The sequence below is a fragment of the Rhinopithecus roxellana genome, chromosome 8 (genome assembly GCF_007565055.1).
Source record: "Rhinopithecus roxellana isolate Shanxi Qingling chromosome 8, ASM756505v1, whole genome shotgun sequence".
In the NCBI taxonomy this organism is placed as follows: Eukaryota; Metazoa; Chordata; class Mammalia; order Primates; family Cercopithecidae; genus Rhinopithecus; species Rhinopithecus roxellana.
Genome location: NC_044556.1, coordinates 10,117,647 through 10,132,683, shown reverse-complemented (window position 1 = coordinate 10,132,683; position 15,037 = coordinate 10,117,647). Strand labels below are relative to the sequence as shown.

At 48.2% G+C, this 15,037-nt stretch overlaps 1 protein-coding gene across 7 annotated transcripts in view; it reads right to left on the bottom strand.

Annotated features, from left to right (window-relative positions):
- RFX2 (regulatory factor X2) overlaps positions 1-15,037 on the bottom strand; it is a 128,868-nt gene that overhangs the window by 68,001 nt on the left and 45,830 nt on the right. Inside the window, exon 1 of one of the 7 annotated variants that reach the window (XM_030936199.1) lies at positions 12,495-12,547. The exons of the other annotated variants lie outside the window; for them this stretch is intronic. The gene's annotated coding sequence lies outside the window, so the exon portion shown is untranslated. Of the gene's footprint in view, positions 1-12,494; positions 12,548-15,037 lie in introns of those variants that run through there. 7 annotated transcript variants of the gene reach the window in all.

The following is a 15,037-nucleotide window of genomic DNA, read 5'->3' as shown; positions in this document are numbered from 1 at the left end:
AGGCACGGTGGCTCATGCCTGTAATCCCAGCACTTTGGGAGGCTGAGGTGGGTGGATCACCTGAGGTCAGGAGTTCGAGACCAGCCTGGCCAACATGGTGAAACCCCGTCTATACTAAAAATACAAAAATGAGCCATGAGTGGTGGCGGGCACCTGTAATTCCAGCTACTCAGGAGGCTGAGGTGGGAGAATTGCTTGAACCCAGGAGGCAGAGGTTGCAGTGAGCTGAGATTGCACTACTGCACTCCAGCCTGGGTGACAGAGTAAGACTCCATCTCAAAAAAAAAAAGAAAAAAGAAAAAAGCAAGTATTTACAAAAGTTAAAAACTTCCTCCAGGAAAGACTGATAAGAAAGGAAAGAAAACCCAAATTGCCAATATCAGGAGTGAAATGAAATATATCGGCCGGGCGCGGTGGCTCAAGCCTGTAATCCCAGCACTTTGGGAGGCCGAGATGGGCGGATCACGAGGTCAGGAGATCGAGACCATCCTGGCTAACACAGTGAAACCCCGTCTCTACTAAAAAATACAAAAAAAACTAGCCGGGCGAGGTGGTGGGCGCCTGTAGTCCCAGCTACTCGGGAGGCTGAGGCAGGAGAATGGCAAAAACTCGGGAGGCAGAGCTCACAGTGAGCTGAGATCCGACCACTGCACTCCAGCCTGGGCGACAGAGCGAGACTCCGTCTCCAAAAAAAAAAAAAAAAAAAAAAAAAAAAAAAAAAAAAAAGAAATATATCACTAGAGATTCTACAGAAATCAAAATGATAATAGGGAACTATTACAAACAATTTTAGCCCATAAATTCAATAACATATAAAATGAACACTTTTTTAAAACACACAACATAACAAAACTGACACAGATGAAATAAAAAATGTGAATGTAATACATATAACAAAAAAATTGAATATGTTATTGGAAACTTCCTACAAAGAAAACTTCAGGCACATATAGTTTCACTGGTGAATGCTATCAAATACTGAAAAAGGAATTATTACACAAATGCCATCAGAAAATAAAAAAAAGAATACTTCATGACTAATGAGGTCAGTAAACCCTGACACCAAAACTTGACAAATATATTACAAGAAAAGTGTTTAGACTAATACCTCTTATGCACATATATGCAAAAATAATTTAAAATATTAATAAATCAAATTCGGCAATATATAAATAATATAACCCACACTTAGATTATCAATTGATTTTTGTTTTTTTCTAATGGAGCCTCAGCTCTTTTCTTGCTCAATTGGATTTTGACAAAGGTGTCAAGGCAATTCAACAGAGAAAGAAAAATCTTTTAAACAAATGGTGATGGATCAACAGGATATCCATATTAGGGAAAATAAATGGATCTTGACCCCTACCTCATACCATACATAAAAATGATTTCAAGTTAGAACATAAACTTACACATAAAAGCTAAAACTATAAGACTTCTCAGAGAGAATATAGGAGGTTAGACAAAGGTTTCTTAGAATGCACAAAGTAAATAAGCATAAAAGAAAAACTTGAGAAATTAGATTTCACCAAAATTTAAAACCTCTGCTCATTAAAATATTTTACTAAGAATATGAATAGGTAAGCCACAGTCTGGGAGAAATATTTGCAAAACATGTATCTCATAAAGGGCTTTTATCCTAATCTATCTATCTATATAAACCCCTACAATTCAGTATAAGAAGACAAATAACTTAAAAAAAAGGCACTTCACGAAGCAAGATATTCAGACGCCCAAAAGTACATGAATAGTGTTCAGCCTCGTTAGTCACCAGGGAAGTGCAAATTCAAACTATATCAAGATATTGCTAAATACTCATTAGAATGGCTAAAGCTGACAAATCTGACAACATCCAATGTTGTAGGTACATGGAGCAACTAAAACTCTCACACATCCCCATGTGTAGACACGAATGATATGACCACATTGGAAAGAAGTTTGGCAGTTTTCTAGAAAGTTAAACTTGCCCTTTAGCCAAGAATTCCTCTTGTAGTTATTTTTATCCAAGAGACATGAAAACATGTATCTTCAAAAACTAATAATAACTTGTATAAGCATGTTCATAGCAGCTTTTTGTTTGTTGGTTTTTGTTTTTGTTTTTGAGACAGGGTCTCACTCAGGATAAAATACAGTGGCACAATCACAGATCACTGCATCCTCAACCTCCCAGGCTCAAGCAATTCTCCCACCTCAGTCTCCTAAGTAGCTGGGACTACAGGCGTGCAGCACCATACCCAGCTAATTTTTGTATTTTGGGTAGAGACAGGGTTGCCCAGGCTGGTCTCAAACTTCTGGGCTCAAATGATCTGCCTGCCTCGGCCTTATTCATAGCAGTTTGATTCAGTCACCAAGAAGTAAAAATAACCCAAATCTTCCTCATCAGGAGAGTGGATGAGAAATTGTAGACTATGATGAGTTAAAGATTCATACTGAAAACCCTAAAACAACCACTAAAAATGGAAAAGAAGGACATAGCTAAAACGCTAATAGAGGAATACTACTGGAATACTCTTCATGAATAGAAAGGAATTAATTACTGAAATTCACAATGCATGGGTGAATCTCAAAATCATTACGCTGAGTGAAAGAAGCTGAGTCCAAAAGAGTAGATGATAGAGTGGATTAAAACTAAAGTTAAAAAAAAATCATAACAGCGGGCAGGGGGTGGTGGTGGGTGAGAGTGACTGGAAAGGGACAGGAGGGGACACTCCAGTGAGATGGACACATTCTGTATGATAATACAGTGTGGGGTTACATGGAATTGCGATTTGTTAAAATTAGCCAGCTAAGGTTTGTGCACTTACTGTATGTGAATTTTAACAACGACAACAAAGCCTGTAAAAATATAAGGGTGGAGAGGAGGATGGAGAGTGGATGGGGTATCCAGGTGCTATAAGAATGGCAGGACACTGACACCCTGTAGAGGGTGGTGGCTTCATTAAGTTTTATTGCATTGTGTATTTACTTTGTGGATATTTGAAATGTCCGTGATAAAGAGTTAAACAAACACACACACAAGACACCAGCGATGAGCTGTCGGCCCAGCAGAAGGAGCGGCTCGCGGTCCTGGACGTGCTTCCAGGTGACAGCGGTAACTCACATGGTCCTCCCAGAAGGGGTGATGCTGGATCCTGAGTAACTCCTCCACCTGGCAGAGGAGGGGGCAGCGGAGAGAGAGAGAGGGCAGGGCCCCGAGGGTGTGGGTACTATTCAATGTAAAGTCCACAGGGCACAGGGAAGCACACTGTGGAGTGCCTTTGCAGCACCCAGTTTGGGAACCCCTCACTCCAGCACAGGACAGTAGATGTGAGTGAGTGGAGGCCATGCTTCTTGTCTGAACCTGAATCTGCCGTGGGAACTTGGACTCATTCGGTGACTGCCCCACCGTCCTTGCTTTCTCACGTTCCTTTGTTCCCTCTTCTGTTTTTCTTCCTGTGGCGAGGACCTGGGCAGTCTTTCTTTGACTGCCTTCCCCTGTGTCCTCTTAGACCGGGTTACAGGAGCCTTGGAACAGCCAATATAAAGGGGAGGGGCCGAGACATGACCTGTCACCCGGCCTGGCCCTGCCTGGCCGATGGGCTTGGCTGGCCTAAAGCTCCCTCGTGGCTCAGAAACATGCCCGGAGTGCTGTTTATAAGCTAAGCACGTTTCATTTACCATCTGGTCCAAGATCAGGGCGGGCATGAAATAAAGGGGAAAAGCCCAGAACCAGCGGCGCAATTTCCCCTCCTTGGCCGGCACCAGCCTTTGGAATCCACAAAACGCGCATCTGACCTTGAACGAACATTCAAGTGAACCAGATGCGCACTTGACCTTTTGGAGCCTCTGCTGAGTCAAATGCGCCAGTGGGAACATCTCCCGTGGCTTCCTGACTTCATGTGAGGGGCACAGGAGAGACGCAGCTAGAAGCAGCCCTGGACTACAGTGTGATGAATGAATCTGCCTGGGCACAAAGGGAAGAGGCTTCTGTTTACAGAAAAATACTCCCATCACCTAGTAACCAGCAATGTCAGGAAAGGAAATGCAGAAAACGCTGAGAGCAATTTCTGGGCCCGTTCCTGGCTGAGCCGCTGACTCACTGCGACCTTAAGCAATCTCTCTTCTATTCCTGTTCCTCCATATGCCAAATGGAGCTGTCACCTGCCTCACACAGTTCAAATCAGTATTTAGACAATGTTTTGTCATCTTCGGTGATAATTGGGGCAGAGTTAGCTGAGTGGTTTTAGTTACCTTCATTCTGATTGGCTAATGAGCCTTGGCGTTTGGGAGGCACAAGGCCTCTGCCAGCCATCAGCTCCTCCTCTCCTGGTACTCGCTGGCGTCCAGATGGTACCAGAGTTCATCTGCCCGAAGAAAGCAATTAATTTTCTCCCTCCGAACAAGAAGGAACAAGCCCAGAGCGCTCTCAGGAGTACCGGTTGCTTCAAAGCCCAGATTCTGTCCTGGTGCTTGTCTTAACACTTGCAGTGTCATTACGCTGCCCAGAAAAATCTCATCCATTTCCTTCTCCTGGAGGGCCAGGTCTACGGAGCAAGTGATGTGTGTTTTAAGATTCTGTCCCCACCATTCAGGCTTGTGTGGCCTGGCCCCACGCACAGGGAAGACACAGCCATCTCCTTCCTGAAAAGTGGATTCTTGAACCTCCTTGATGGTGGAACCACGTCCTTTCTTGCACCAGGATCACTCCCTGTGGACCCAGTTAGTTCTCAGTGCCAAGAGTTATTACTCTGCCCTGATTATCACCAAAGATGACAGTGTGTGTCCCCACTTGGCACTGCGAACATTGGGGATGGGTCCATCTCTGGGCTGGGGCTGTCCCGAGCACTGCAGGGCGCTGAGCAGCATCCCTGGTCTCCACCCACTCCATGCCAAGAGCACCCCCAGTTGTGACAACCACAGATGTCCCCAGACATTTCCCAGTGTCCCCTGGGGGGCAGAAGGACCTCTGTTCAAAATGGATGTGTGATATCTGAGAAGGCATCTGGACAAACAGCCCCCGAGTAAAACAGGCCTGTAGACAGGTTGAGAACGGGAAGATGAAAAAGGAGAGTAGGCACGACACAAAATCATGACAATTCAGCCAGGCAAGGGGTCTGAAATAAAAGAACAGGACCCCCTGAAGGCTACCCACGCGTTCCAGAGCAGCAGACTTCCAAGCACACCGAGGGCAACCATTGTTCCCTCTATGCCTAAGCCATTCCTCTCTTTTGGTTTTGTTTTTTTTTTTTCCTCTTGTAGCAATGAGCTTTCAAGGACTGGAGCTGGCTCCGAGCTTCTCTGAAATCAAGTATCTTCAGAATTCAAATTCCTTTTTCTTTTCGTAAGAATTGGGCTTCTGTTCCTGTTTTCTTCTCAGGAGCCAAACTCTCCCTCCTTTCTCTAGAAAAGGATCAGAACCAAGCCCTTGACAACTGGCCTGAGAAAGGGCTGTTTGCAGAGTGGAATGGGGATGGGGAAGTGTGGACACCCAGTTGGTCCCTAAGTCACAGGTTCTAATCTTCAGAGGCTTAGAGCAGGCTGCACTGACAGGGCCTCCCCTAAGCCAGGGACCCCCGTCATAATAGAGGAAACACCCATTCCTTCCCTTTTAGAAACCTGACTTTTTTTTTTTTCAGGCACAGTCTTCTCTGTCACCCAGGCTAGAGTGCGGTGATGCGATCACAGTTCCCTATAGCCTCGACCTCCCTGGCTCAAGTGACCCTCCCACCTTAGCCAACCGAGTAGCTGGAACTATAGGTGAGCACCAGCATGCCCGGCTAACTTTTAATTCTTGGTAGAGACAGGGGTCTCGCTATGTTGCCCAGAATAACCTCGAACTCCTGGACTGAAGCAATCCTCCCACCTCGGCCTCCCAAAGTGCTGGGATTACAGGTGTGAGCCATTATGCCTGGCCTTGATTTGATTATTAATATAAAAATTGTCCAAACTAAGGTATGGTGTACCTCGTCTCTGATGTGGTCTGCTTTTAACTGCCATCAATACTATACCAAATTCAGGGTGAAGTTTGAATTAAAAAAACCACCAAGGCTTCACTGACATTTTCACCCAGCAAATACTCTTTTGGCAGGCAACCTGACTCCACTGCTTTTAGCACTAACTTCAACACCACAAAACTTGGGTTTCTAGGAAATGGACATTCTCCTTAGGCTATGGGGTGCCCTGAAGTCCAACACACTGGAGTGAAAGGTAACTGGATTCCAAGCTAGAGGCCGAGCATCAGCCGATGCTGTCCCCCCGGAGAGGACGTGAGAGTGTCACACACACACACGCATGTATGTATACACTCCCCACGTATGCATATATACAAATATACATGGACATACACATATACACACATACACACAAAAATGCATGTACCTACATGTATACACAAAAATACACACACAGACACACATACATGCACACACATACGCCACCTGATGCAGGACAATATGAGAAAAATGGCCAAAACCACTCAGAAGAAACCTGTCATTTTCTTACTCCAGACATTTTTCTATTACACTGAATGTTGACTCCTCCCACTAGATAAAAACAACAACAATTCTTGTAGTAAAAAGTTGGGGGGGACCTATGTTCACACATCCACACACATGCCTATGGGAGAAAGCCTCAAAGTACATTTTTTCTCTATACTTTACTCCTTGCAAGATTCCATTCTGAAATTGCAACCCTTTTCTGACACGCCTCTGCACCTTCTGGCTCTCAGCCATGCCCCTGCCATGCTGTCTCTTCCACCTTCTTCTACCCCGCAACCCCTTCCCTGTGCTGACCTCCCCTCACTGTCTCACATCTAGACTGTCTACATTCAGTTCCTTGCATCTTCAACTCCCATTTTCCCAGTAGTTATGATGACTTTTGTGCTCCAACAGCAGAGGTGAGGAGCTGAGACAGACCCCAGCAGAAGCCTAAAATATGTACTCTCTGGTCCTTTACAGAAAAAGGCTGCTGGTCCCCTTCCTGAAGGTTCTAGAGCCTTCCATCTCCCTCCAAGGACCCACTGATCAAGCCTGTAATCTGGCTTCTGCACAGGCTCCATTCTTTGGAGACAAGCTCACATCACACCCATTTGAGGAGACAAGCTCACATCACACCCATTTGAGGAGAACATCCATTGCCACTGAAACCTGCTCTTCATCCTTTATCTTCTCTTGAGATACGGATTCTTTTTTCTTTGTAAGTCCATACTCTTGGGAGGGGGTCTCCATCGTCTTCTCTCTGCAGTTCTCATGTCTGCCCACTGTTCTTGAGGTCCTCACCAGGCAGTTTTCAGGCCTTCTCTGAACTTGGCCTCTCTGCAGCATTTCGTGTCGCTCCTCAAAGCTCCATCCTCCCTCCTTTCTGGGCACTGTTGTCATCTGGTTTCATTTTTCCCCCAATGGTACCTTCTCAGTCCCCTGCACTGGTCCCTCCTTGTCTACCACCCTCGGCCTCCACCCTTGTGCCCCTCCCCGTCACACTCAATGTGGACGACCTCATGGCACCAGGACTCCCAGCACCACCCAAATCACCTGGCTCTGGCTCCCTTCTCCAGCTGCCTCCCAGACCTCTCTGCCTGGGGGCCCCTCAGGTGCCTCAACAAGTCCAAGGGAAACTCCCCCCGCCCCCCCACCGCTAAATTTCTCCTCTTGCGTTTCCTAAGCCAGGGGGCTGTTTAAGGCACTGGGCATCTCCCTGGGCCCCGGGGCACGTGTCGCTGGTGACTCAGCCTGCTGTCTCCACCTGATACCATCTCTGCCTCCCCCTTCCTTCCGCTCCTGCTGCTACTATTTTAGTGAGCCCCTGCCTCCCCATCTCCTACCTGGAACCACCGCATCCGCCTCCTAATTGGTCTCCCTGCTTCCAGCCGCGGCCCTCTCCGAGCCAATTTTCTTTCACATTGGGGTGATTCAAAGATAACAATGTCTTCTCATTCCCTGGCTGAAAAAACCCTCCCATGAGTTTTCACTGCATAGAGTGCATGTGCTAAACCAAGGGATTAACTACCAAGGTGGGGGTTCCAGACATTTCGATGTCGAAAGGGTCTGCTGTCTGTAGGATCCCTTCTTTAGAGGGTTGGAGCCTGCCCTTCACACTCATAAGTCTGGCTGATCAAGACCCTGTCACCTGAAGACCATCCGTAGGCAGGCAGAGAGCCCTGCCCCACAAAGCGCATCCAAAGAAAAGGAACACTTGGTTCCCTTCCTACTCCTGGCCCCGCCTTTGGATCTTACTGGGGAGTCGGCTCCAGCCGGGGGAAAAAGACTTTGCAACCTCCATTATTTATATAAATAAGAACAAATGCCAAGGGGAGTGTCGACTGGCTGGGAAGGAGGTACGGCCACCCAGAGCAGAGGGAGGAGGCCAGGCTTCAGGTTCAAATCCCAGGCCTGTCACTCGCTTACTTACTGACTGTGGCCGTGGCCTTGGTTTCTTAATCTGAGAAAGGGGCTGGGAGGGGGAAGGGAATGACGTAGTTGATGTGCCCACCCTGAGTATGGATCCCAGCAGGTGCCTGATCAATGAAATATGACCTAGGCAGGGGCGGGAGGATCCATTGAACCCAGGAGTTCGAGACCAGCCTGGGCAACACAGCAAGGCCCCGTCTCTACAAACAAACAAACAAACAAACAAACAACTGGGGGCCGGGGAAGGTGGCTTATGTCTGTAACTTCAGCACTTTGGGAGGGTGAGGCCAGAGGATTGCTTGAGATCAGGAATTTGAGGCTGCAGTAAGCTGACTGCACTACTGCACTCCAGCCTGGGAGACAGAAGACAGAGGATAAACAAACAACAAAACAACCAAAAACAGCCAGAAAACCAAAGTAGCCAAACGAAAGAGGGACACAGCCCCAAGGACAACAGCAGTGGCAGCAGCCGGTGGCCAGACCGAGCCCCAGACTGTGGGCAAAGCTGGCACACGTGGGGGCCGACGGACTCTGAGGAAGCTGTGGCCACATCGCCTCTGCTCTAGACACAACACACATGCTGAGGCTCAGAAAGGGCAAGCCATGAGCTGAAGGTCACCAAGCAGGAAGAGGCAGGCTGCACTGGGGCTTCGGCTTGGGTTTGGCTAAGTCACTCCTTTAGGAGGAGGAAGCACATGTTTTTATGACTCGGGAGCCTCCGGAGCCGCCGCTCTCCGGCCCACGTGGAGCTGCCGCTTCTTTTCCGCATATAAATCGCTTCCCCAACCCCATGCCAAAGAGAACTCCAAATAACAACACGAGCTTAGCTTTTGCTTTAGAAGTTTCTAGAATTTAGCTGATGCTATTGGAGCGATCATGAACTGATACGGTCCCTGTGGGGAGTGACTGGATGAGTTCGAGCCAGACTTGGACATTTCTCCAGTCCTCTGTGGTTCCAGTTGAGAAGTAAGTGGCTCTTTCTTCATTCTCAGTAACTGGGAGGAACTTGTAAATAAGCGTGACTTAGAACGACCATTCCCTCTGTCTATCCCTGGAAGCAGTTCCCTGTGCGTTTAAAGCAGTGGGTTTTTCAGAATGTAAAGATCTGGGGGTCACTCCCTGGCCAGTCGCGCATATTCAATATCTGCTTATCCTTTCCCTCCTCTTCCAGAGACCAAGGTCACCTGTCTGTGCCATTCTGGTGCCTGGCCCCTGCTGGGGTCACCCATATCCCCTCCCATGAGCTGTTGCGTCTCGTGCCGCTCCTGTCCTGCCGCTCTCGCTCTTGCTCCCAGGCCACCTTCTCCCTCATGCATCCAGCTACTTGGTTTGAAACTCTCTCCCCTGGCGCCTGCTTTGTGGGGAAAGCCGGGCTTCCTCTGATTCCGGATGAAGTGTTTAAATGAGATGGCCACACAACCCCGAAGGACCCTCTGATTCAAATGGAATTAGAGCCCACGCCTGCCAGACCCCCAGGCCTGAGCACCGGCCCCTGCACTGAGCAGCAGCTTCTGCCTGCATGTCTAAGGTATGCAGAATTGAAGGAGGCAGCGTGGCACACAGTGGTCCAGACTCACAGTGACAAGGTGGTGGCAATGCATGGAGTGACACCGGAGGCTGGCACTGGTGTCCCCTGCACACAACGCAGGGAGGGTGAGAATGGGGCTGATGCACCTGCCAGGGTGGGGATAAACAAGACCCCTCCAGTGGGGCCAGGCAGGCTGGGCAGCACTCTGTCCCTCAAAGTCCACCTACCCATGACAGCTAAGATCAAAGTGACGGCTGCATTGAAGAGGGAGGGAGACAGAGAGACAGCAGCCAGCAGCTCCAAAGGGGAACCCAGGCAAGTGAAGAGCAGTGGGGAAACCATCTCTCCAGTCAGCTTGTCATCTCACACAGGCTTTCCTGACCTCGGCAATGTGGGCACGAGGGGCAGGAGCATGCTCTGGGCTGGGGCTGTCCTGGGCACCGCAGGGTGCTGAGCAGCATCCCTGGTCTCCACCCACTCCATGCCAGGAAACCACCCCCAACGCCTGTTGTGACAGCCACAAATGTCTCCAGACATCGCCCAGTGTCCCCTGGGGGCAGGACCACCCCCGTGGAGAGCCACACGTCTAAGGCCGCACCTTTACTCCACGCAGCGTTTCCAGATTCACCAAACCACTCTCCGTGCTGGCCCCTCAGATTCCTTCCTGTCATGCAGCTGTTCACATCTGGCTTCTTGGCTAGTCAGCCCTTCTTGAGAAAACAAATTCTGGGTCTGTGTCATCTCAGCAGCCCCCTCGCAGCTCCCTCACCCCAACTCCAGCCCCTACGTAGCACATTGCCTGCAAAGATGCTCAAGATGCTCAAGGCGTATTTTGCAATGAACAAGAGAATGAGCGGCCTGCCTGCTCTGGGCTGCCCACCTGTGCTAGCCACCTTCACCATGTCGGCCTCCAGCTCCCGTCTTCAGCTGAGCACAGGGGCCTGTCCCAGGGTTCTTGGGAGCGGCTCCCTAAGGCATCATGCTTTTGTCTTCTGCTCCTTCTCTTACCAGCCTTTCTTTCTTTCTTTTTTTTTTTTTGAGACGGAGTCTCGTTCTGTTGCCCGGGCTGGAGTGCAGTGGCCGGATCTCAGCTCACTACAAGCTCCGCCCCCCAGGTTTACGCCATTCTCCTGCCTCAGCCTCCCAAGTAGCTGGGACTACAGGCGCCCGCCACCTCGCCCGGCTAGTTTTTTGTATTTTTAGTAGAGACGGGGTTTCACTGTGTTAGCCAGGATGGTCTCGATCTCCTGACCTCGTGATCCACCCGTCTCGGCCTCCCAAAGTGCTGGGATTACAGGCTTGAGCCACCGCGCCCGGCCAAGCCTTTCTTTCCCTCTCACGTTTCTCTCCCTTTCTGACCATGAGCAGGGCTGCAGTGCAGCTGTTGATGGTCAAGATGAAGATGGGGAATGTGCCAGTGAAAATCTGGCATGCGGAGGCCTCACCTCACTCACCCTCTCCTGTCCCACCTTCAAAATCTTTCAGAGCAACCCACGCTGCCAGAGGGTAGAGGAGTGGACCCGGAAATGACAAGTGACAGTTCCTCAGCAGTAGCATCTCCTGCATTCCCAGCCTGGTGACCTGACACGGCAGCAGGCCCACTGGGCACCTGTGCCCACCTGGGGACAGGGTTTTGTCCTGCCTGTGTGGCCCTTCCTGTCCCTGACAGCCATCTCAAGAGACGGCCAGTGAGCACAGGGCAACAGGCAGTGCATGTTCTTTCCACGTCTCCATGACTGATTCGGGCCAGGAGGAGGCTGGTTTTCCAGATCCCACCAACATCACATACGGGACCTTTCCAATCTACCCGCTACCTCCCCTCTGGTCGTGACTTGATTCTGGAATTTAAGAAGCGGAGAAACAACCTAGTTCAAATACAAGAATTTCCACCTAAAACCACAGCACAGAGAGGCCCCTTTAAAAACCACTTAACCCAGCTCTTTCATCAAACAGATGAAGAAACTTACCTAAAGATGTTAAGTGATTTGCCTAAATTGCAAAGCCTGATATATGGGAAAATACTTCCATGGGAAATAAGAAAATGATCAATTAAAAAAAATTTTAATGAGGCTCTAATTCCTGAAAAATGACTTACTTAAACTGGGGACTGGGCAGAAAATAATATTGTAGAAAGCACAACAGCATTTCTTTGGGAAGATTTATCTTTTGAAGCATATAGTGGTCTTCTACAACTATCCTACAACAGGTTGCAGGACAAATCCTGTATTTTAATCTTTGGGGGAGTCTTTGTGTAAGTCAGAGCTTATTCATTTTGATTCCAACAACACTCACAGCCATTGGATCCTAATTATTGCATCTAATAAGGCCGATGGCTAATCAGCTTGCCTTTTTAAGGAAAAAAACACAAGCTTATTTTTATTTGTTATATAACACAAATGACATTCCATTATAAGTTTCAGCTGCAAAAGAAAGTTGGGAAATTTGTTTAGATACTTTAAATAGTCCTAAGACATTAGCTGAAATGCTGGTAACAAACGTGCAATGAACATTTTCTTGGGGGCATTCAGCAACAAAGTGAATCGCCCTTAAAAAAAAATCCATACAACGAAAGCGAGTCTCACCACAGGAACCACAGCAGCTGTTTTAGTGACGGGCTGGAGTGTCTGTTCCAGGCGACACTTTTGCGGCTGTTGCTGCATTAGTCAGATTGCATTCGAGATGAATAAGGAAGAATAAAGTCTTCACCAAAAACCTGTCCTGGATAACAGTTCTTCATTTATAGCCCTGGCAGTGGGGGCGGGGGCTGGGGGCAGTGCTGGGAGAAGGGAAAGAAATGTGTCACCTGCTCTGAATGAAGTTCAGGGGTGGTGTTTACCTAAGCAACAAACCCTTGTAAACAACCGCTATCTCTGACTTGCCAGTGAGGAGGTGGGGGAGTGAGGCTGTTTTGATCAAAATCCAACCTGTGGCTGCAAAGGGCCCATCAACAGGGCACTTTGTTAGTGGGAACATGAGACCTCCCTTAATAAACATAACACACACCCCACTGAGGGCCACGGGAGGACCCAACTTCTCGGCAGGAACACTGAGCACACGAAACCAGAAGGTGCTGGGTCCAGTTTCCATCCCCAGCCAACCCTATCTGTGAATGTCTCTACATGTGAGCCAGCCAGGGCTCAACTCTTTGCTCTTCTGAAATTCTTAGGCAGCAGAAATGAAGGCATCGTGCTGAAAAGCGCTCCAGAAATTGTGGATTTATCAGTGATGTACGGTAGTAGGTTGGACAAGTAATGATTTTCTGAACACCAGGAATTAGATCAAAAAAGAAATTCCACTTAAGACTAAAATAAGTCTCCAGTTGAGAGCAGTCTAGGACATATTCGAATGGCCAGAAGTTTGTTTCAATGGGGCCTCTGCGTTTATGCAGCATGGGAATCAACATTACAATCTTGGTTCTTTCAAGTAGATCCCGAGTGGACCCATGTCTACCTGTTGTGGCAAATCAAACTCAAATTTAATCTGAGAAAAATATATGCAGATGTTCAATTAAAACCTGGAGTCCGCAGTCTTGGCACTGTTTGCCCGGCCCTCATTGTTTGCTAAGTAACAACGGTTGCCAGGGGCAACGCAGTCCACTCCCGTTTCCAAGAGCCTGTTGCTGGGCAACCGGGAGAATACTTCCCAAACCAAACAATGTCATCCCGGAGCAACCCCCTCTATCTCACATTAACCAGATCTAAAAAAAACCCTCCCAAATATGTAATCTATTATTTTCAGAAGCACTAAGAGAAAGGCAAATAATCTCTTCTCTATAGTAACCGACGGGAAAACAGTTTACCATATTTGTTCTGAAATAACAAAACCCAAGGAGGAACAACTCCCTCTGAGGTAAGAGGGCGTCACAGGAGGGATTTCAGTCCTTCCTAGTACTGGGAGGAGAAAGTGCTCTTTTCTCCAAGAGGAAAGAATCTATTTATCATCAAACAAACAATGTGGGAGAGTTCATAGCTGCATAAGTGTTTTCTGGGCGAAGTAAAATGAATCACGGATCAAACTATTTGGAAAAAAGTGTGAAAACAGAGGAGCTGATACTGAATTTAAAAGACTTTTGGAAATATGTACATATGGAACAAGTGCAAAGGGAACCACTGACTCAGCGTCAGAAATGCCTTGTGGGGCTTTGCCGGGAGGGACTTCCAGTATCTCTGACGTCACTGCACCGGCTCTTCCCTCCCTACCCAGGGAGAGGAAGACTTTTCTAAGAGGAAGCCATGCCACATCAGATGCCCCCAGATGGCAGGACATACAAGGGACACACGTCTCCGGAAAGAGGCACATGGTTGGGCAATCTTGACCCCTGGAGGGGGGAAAAAGGGCTAAACTGAAACCAGTGCAGTTTTTGTTATGCCTGGAGCAGTTCATGCTGAGCATGGCTTCCCTGAGGCTTTAGGACCAGGAGAGGGTGAGGTGGCACCACCACCTTTCAGGGGGAACACAGAGCTCTAAGCAGTGCTCTTGTTTTTGGTGGGCCCAGCCAAAGATCTTAAAACATTTTGATAGAATGAGCAGCGTGTAGCTGCAGCCTCGATGGGTCAACATTTTGGATGATAAAAGCCCACAACGCTGATAGATTTGTGCATGACCAAGCATACCCTTTAAGGAGCTCTCAGTGGAGGTTTGCCCTTTGAGACAGACACAGTCAGTGCACAGAAACTGTTTTTTTAAGATTATCATCCAGGAGTCATTCCTAGAATAAACAGGATGGAATAGACATGTCTCCCTGAGAAGAAAGGAAGACAGATTCTATACTGTTAGAATTTGAATCTCTGTTCCAGGGAGATGAGGAATTGGAAGCCAGACTCTTGGGCAGTTAACCCATGGCTAAGTGGTGATGAGGTGACATCCTTGAATGCTAGTTCTGGAGGTCAAACCACCAGCAGCTGGTGCCAGGGAGGCTTTGCTTAGGGTACATGGCCGGGTTCTGCCTGGATGCTGCATCCCGAGGGAGGTGTTGAGGTGTGGCTGTGAGGACTCCAAACCCCATGTCCAGAAGGATGAGTAACAGAGATCCTAACTGTGTCATTCGTTGATTTCAATAAAATATTTATTGGACCCATAGCATGCGCATGGCATTGACCAGTCATCAAAACACAATTCCCTGCCC